Below are 6,285 nucleotides of genomic sequence, written 5' to 3' on the forward strand. Positions count from 1 at the left end.
CTGGTTGGAGATTGGCCACCGACAGGGGAGACGGCACCGTGTGTGATCATCAACCACTGCTTAGTTCCTTCATCTCAAGGACTATCATCTGGGCTTCTCTGGTTTGTCTGATTCTTGTTTCGGGGACCGTTTCTCGTCACAAGGCTGTCAACAGTGGGGGTGGTGTGTGTGTGTGGGGAGGAAGCCCTTCTTTCCATTCCACATGAGACCCAGTGGACAATCCAGGCCCTGCCCACTGCATTGAGTGTGCAGCAACAATATCAACGGTAATGCGGGTGAACAACACGTATTCCTGGAATCCACTCCGTTGGCTACTGACTGTGTGTGGTGGTGGTCCGGAACCTGGACCTGGAAGCTTTCTGGATGATTGCAAATGACACCAAAGTCTGAGGACGATGGAAGATCTTCACATTTCTGCAAGAGCCACACACCTCCAGAAGGAACCACAAGACTTGCCTGAAATGGTCAAGGTATAAGTCTTGGACTCAACGTTGGAAGGTCTCCACCTTTGCTATGGAAGTCAAACCATCTTTCTTTGAAATGAAAATGGAGCATACTGAACGTTCACATGCTTCTAGAGCATTTGAAAAGCCCTAACTTGTAGAAATCTGCTGTACGAGTTCCTTGAAAGCAAGAACCTCTATGTATGGATATGTCTTCATGCCTTAGATTGTGCCTCGAATATAGTGTACACATCAACCCAGGAAAGGAAAGAATTGACTCGCCAAATAGACACAGAGATCAAAAGTGCCGAGCCAAGTGACCCCTTGAGGCTTCCAAGAGCTTTTCTGTCTTTCACACACTAAGTAAATACTGAGCACCTACGATGAGCTAGGAGGCATGTAATAAGTTTCAGGGAATAGAAGGCGGAGAGAAGAAGACACAGAGTTCCTGCTTTCACTGAGACGACTCTAATGATACATGACAGGCAGATCCTTTGAGAACCTATAGAGGGGCCTCTTCCCTCACCACAAAACCTGGGTGTCAGGGAAGGCTTTCCAGAGGCACCATTTCGTTGAGGTCCATAGGTTGAACCTAGGTAAACCAGGGTTGAGATGCAGGAAGAATTTCAGGCAGGGAAAATAGCATCTTGGAAGGCTATGTGACCAGGGAAACTTAGGACATTCAAGAAACGAAAAATGCCCTATGGGATGGAAGCCAGAGAGTGCAGAGGGCATTCCAGGCAAAAGACATCAGAGAAGAACGTGAGGAGCAAGCCTGAAGGGAAGTGGTCGTATCGTCAATATGCTGGGAAAATACCAGAGCCGTTGGAGCAGGGAGGTGACAGCATTGCATCTGCATTTCCAAAAGGTCATCTTGCTCCACATCACTAATGATTGGAGAGGCTCAACTCCAAACTCCAAGGAGGGACCACTTCACATGAGTCCGATTGGGCCTCACTGCAATGTCTGTCAATAACCAGTGCTGGAGAAGATGTGGAGCAAAGGGAACTCTCCTCCACGGTGAGTAGGAATGGGCGTGGGTAGAGCCGGTATGGAAAAGAATATGGAGGTTCCCGAAGGAACTAAAAGTGGAAGTAGCGTATGGTTCGGCAGTCCGACTCCCAGGCATAGATCCACCCACAGTATAAGTGAACAAGATAGATGCCCTGTTTGGGCACATCTATCTGTGCGTGCGCGCGCACATGCGCATGCGCGATGGCCTGCGAGGCAGGGGTGGGGGGGGGGGTGCTGGGGATCTGGCTTGAGTCGGTGCAAGCCCCGGGATTGCCTGAGGCAAGCCAAAGGAGCCCCAGATGGAGACGGGACTGCCGGTCGTCGGGTGTCCTGGAAGCCGAATGCGAATGCGGAGAGGCTCGCGGGCCGCGCGGAGGCAACCCAGGTCTGCAGCGGGAGTCGGGGCCCCGGCCAGCCGCTCCCCGCGGCCCGGGAGGGGCTGGGGCTGCGGGGGGGATCCAAGAATCGGGACGCGCGGCGGGGGCTAAAGGACCTCTTCTGGTAGGCAAAAAGCCTCGAGCACCCGGGATTCCCAGGTGGTCTCCCATCCAAGATCCTAACCAGGCCCGACCCTGCTTAGCTTCAGGAGATCAGACGAGATCGGGCGCCTTCAGGCTGATAGGGCCTGAGACGGTGGCGGTTGGCTCGGGGCGCCCTAAGAGCCTTGCGCTTCGCCTCCCTTTCGCTCTGCCCTGCAGGTCGGGCCAACGGGCCGCACCTCTCGTCGCGGGGCGTGCTGTACTTGAGCCGCACGACCCGCGACCGGACTCCAGCCTGCTGACGCCGGCCCGCCCCCCCGAACACCGCCAACACCAGAGCAGCAAGCGCCTGGCCGGGCCAGGGGGCCCGAGGGGCTTCCAGGAGCCCCCATTGACCGGGAGTGCCTGCGTGCATGCGTGCGCGCGGGGCCTGGGGGCTGGGCTGAGGGGTGCGGAGGTCTCGGCGCCCTTCCACCCCCGGCCACTCCAGACCTGGCCGCGCTCGCTGAGCGGGGCCTCCCCCCGATCCCATTCGCTGCTCAGGCCCGCGCGGCCCCGGAGGTGTCGGTCTTCGGCGCCCGCCGCCTCCCAACCCCCGCGGCCCAGGGGCCTCTGAAGCTCCTGCGGGCCTAGGCACAGCGAAACTTGAGCGCCCAACTTGCCCAGCACCTGTCCAGTGCCCAAACCCACCAGAAGCCAGGGAGGCGCGGTCGACCGGAGCGCCTCAGCCCCTCCCCTTCGCACTACCGAGGCCCCCCTTTGCCCCCATGCCAAGCCCTCGACCTTCCTGAGAGAGCAGACGAGCCACAGGCAGGCACACAGACAGACACACAAACACTCGCACGCACCCACTCCAAGGGAGACAGCTGGCCTGCGCAAGCTCCTCAGCCAGAGCCAGAGCGCCTGGGAGAGGCCGGGGCCAGACGAACGGGCCGGCGGCTGGCTGTCAGGAGATACAGAGGCAGAAATACATGAAGATTCCGAGACAGACTCCAAGACGGCAAGAGGAGATACACACACACACACACACACACACACACACACACACACACACTTGAGTGTGGTCTTTGGAATTACTTCTGTTCGTAGTTGTGGGTTGAGCCCAACTTTGATACGACCCATGGACTGCGGCCCATCTGGCTCCTCTGTCCGTGGCATTTCCCAGGCGAGGATACTGGAGTGGGTTGCCATTTCCTTCTACGGGGGGGGGGGGGATCTTCCGGACCCAGGGATCGAACCCCAATCTCCTGCGCGCGGATACCTTGCCATCTGAACCAGGACATTGCTAATTCCCTAGGCAAAATACAAAGAATAGAGCTGGTGTTCTACTAAATGGAAAGATGATTTCAGAAACAGAAGCTGTCCTTTTTGGTATCTGTGAATCTTTATGTAGTTTTCGTTGATTTTTACTATTAAGGCTAAGTGAACAAGGCAAGAGAGAAACCCTAGAATTGAAAAGCAATGGACGGTTTTGAAAGAAACATGTGCAGGTGAAGCTCTCTTCCTTTTTGAGAGATGCTTAAATGCAAAATCTTGATTCAACACATATGACTTTTGTGCACTTTCTTTCAAATCTCCATGACGAAGCCCTAAGGTGTCCAGGAAGAAAGGAGTAGAGGGGCAGACAAAAAGAGCAACCTTTCCCCTTGGTGCCATCTCAACCAGCTGCTTAGTTCCTTCATCTCAAGGACTATCATCTGGGCTTCTCTGGTTTGTCTGATTCTTGTTTCGGGGACCGTTTCTCGTCACAAGGCTGTCAACAGTGGGGGTGGTGTGTGTGTGTGGGGAGGAAGCCCTTCTTTCCATTCCACATGAGACCCAGTGGACAATCCAGGCCCTGCCCACTGCATTGAGTGTGCAGCAACAATATCAACGGTAATGCGGGTGAACAACACGTATTCCTGGAATCCACTCCGTTGGCTACTGACTGTGTGTGGTGGTGGTCCGGAACCTGGACCTGGAAGCTTTCTGGATGATTGCAAATGACACCAAAGTCTGAGGACGATGGAAGATCTTCACATTTCTGCAAGAGCCACACACCTCCAGAAGGAACCACAAGACTTGCCTGAAATGGTCAAGGTATAAGTCTTGGACTCAACGTTGGAAGGTCTCCACCTTTGCTATGGAAGTCAAACCATCTTTCTTTGAAATGAAAATGGAGCATACTGAACGTTCACATGCTTCTAGAGCATTTGAAAAGCCCTAACTTGTAGAAATCTGCTGTACGAGTTCCTTGAAAGCAAGAACCTCTATGTATGGATATGTCTTCATGCCTTAGATTGTGCCTCGAATATAGTGTACACATCAACCCAGGAAAGGAAAGAATTGACTCGCCAAATAGACACAGAGATCAAAAGTGCCGAGCCAAGTGACCCCTTGAGGCTTCCAAGAGCTTTTCTGTCTTTCACACACTAAGTAAATACTGAGCACCTACGATGAGCTAGGAGGCATGTAATAAGTTTCAGGGAATAGAAGGCGGAGAGAAGAAGACACAGAGTTCCTGCTTTCACTGAGACGACTCTAATGATACATGACAGGCAGATCCTTTGAGAACCTATAGAGGGGCCTCTTCCCTCACCACAAAACCTGGGTGTCAGGGAAGGCTTTCCAGAGGCACCATTTCGTTGAGGTCCATAGGTTGAACCTAGGTAAACCAGGGTTGAGATGCAGGAAGAATTTCAGGCAGGGAAAATAGCATCTTGGAAGGCTATGTGACCAGGGAAACTTAGGACATTCAAGAAACGAAAAATGCCCTATGGGATGGAAGCCAGAGAGTGCAGAGGGCATTCCAGGCAAAAGACATCAGAGAAGAACGTGAGGAGCAAGCCTGAAGGGAAGTGGTCGTATCGTCAATATGCTGGGAAAATACCAGAGCCGTTGGAGCAGGGAGGTGACAGCATTGCATCTGCATTTCCAAAAGGTCATCTTGCTCCACATCACTAATGATTGGAGAGGCTCAACTCCAAACTCCAAGGAGGGACCACTTCACATGAGTCCGATTGGGCCTCACTGCAATGTCTGTCAATAACCAGTGCTGGAGAAGATGTGGAGCAAAGGGAACTCTCCTCCACGGTGAGTAGGAATGGGCGTGGGTAGAGCCGGTATGGAAAAGAATATGGAGGTTCCCGAAGGAACTAAAAGTGGAAGTAGCGTATGGTTCGGCAGTCCGACTCCCAGGCATAGATCCACCCACAGTATAAGTGAACAAGATAGATGCCCTGTTTGGGCACATCTATCTGTGCGTGCGCGCGCACATGCGCATGCGCGATGGCCTGCGAGGCAGGGGTGGGGGGGGGGTGCTGGGGATCTGGCTTGAGTCGGTGCAAGCCCCGGGATTGCCTGAGGCAAGCCAAAGGAGCCCCAGATGGAGACGGGACTGCCGGTCGTCGGGTGTCCTGGAAGCCGAATGCGAATGCGGAGAGGCTCGCGGGCCGCGCGGAGGCAACCCAGGTCTGCAGCGGGAGTCGGGGCCCCGGCCAGCCGCTCCCCGCGGCCCGGGAGGGGCTGGGGCTGCGGGGGGGATCCAAGAATCGGGACGCGCGGCGGGGGCTAAAGGACCTCTTCTGGTAGGCAAAAAGCCTCGAGCACCCGGGATTCCCAGGTGGTCTCCCATCCAAGATCCTAACCAGGCCCGACCCTGCTTAGCTTCCGAGATCAGACGAGATCGGGCGCCTTCAGGCTGATAGGGCCTGAGACGGTGGCGGTTGGCTCGGGGCGCCCTAAGAGCCTTGCGCTTCGCCTCCCTTTCGCTCTGCCCTGCAGGTCGGGCCAACGGGCCGCACCTCTCGTCGCGGGGCGTGCTGTACTTGAGCCGCACGACCCGCGACCGGACTCCAGCCTGCTGACGCCGGCCCGCCCCCCCGAACACCGCCAACACCAGAGCAGCAAGCGCCTGGCCGGGCCAGGGGGCCCGAGGGGCTTCCAGGAGCCCCCATTGACCGGGAGTGCCTGCGTGCATGCGTGCGCGCGGGGCCTGGGGGCTGGGCTGAGGGGTGCGGAGGTCTCGGCGCCCTTCCACCCCCGGCCACTCCAGACCTGGCCGCGCTCGCTGAGCGGGGCCTCCCCCCGATCCCATTCGCTGCTCAGGCCCGCGCGGCCCGGAGGTGTCGGTCTTCGGCGCCCGCCGCCTCCCAACCCCCGCGCCCAGGGCCTCTGAAGCTCCTTGCGGGCCCTAGGCCACAGCGAAACTTGAGCGCGCCCAAACTTGCCCAGCACCTGTTCCAGTGCCCAAACGCCACCAGAAGCCACGGGAGGCGGCACGGAAGCCGGATTTCTCCTCTGGCCTCTCTCGCCTCTCCTGGCACTCTGCTCTTCTCGGCGCATCTTCCCTTCTCTCTTCCGCCTGTCGT

The 6,285-nt window shown here is 56.5% G+C and overlaps 1 pseudogene; it reads right to left on the reverse strand.

Annotated features, from left to right (window-relative positions):
* Window positions 1-5,512: 5,512 nt before the first annotated feature.
* LOC112445416 (uncharacterized) lies at window positions 5,513-5,632 on the reverse strand (annotated as a pseudogene).
* Between the last annotated feature and the right edge of the window lie 653 nt (window positions 5,633-6,285).

Source organism: Bos taurus, unplaced genomic scaffold (assembly GCF_002263795.3).
Source record: "Bos taurus isolate L1 Dominette 01449 registration number 42190680 breed Hereford unplaced genomic scaffold, ARS-UCD2.0 Leftover_ScbfJmS_1309, whole genome shotgun sequence".
Taxonomy (NCBI): Eukaryota; Metazoa; Chordata; class Mammalia; order Artiodactyla; family Bovidae; genus Bos; species Bos taurus.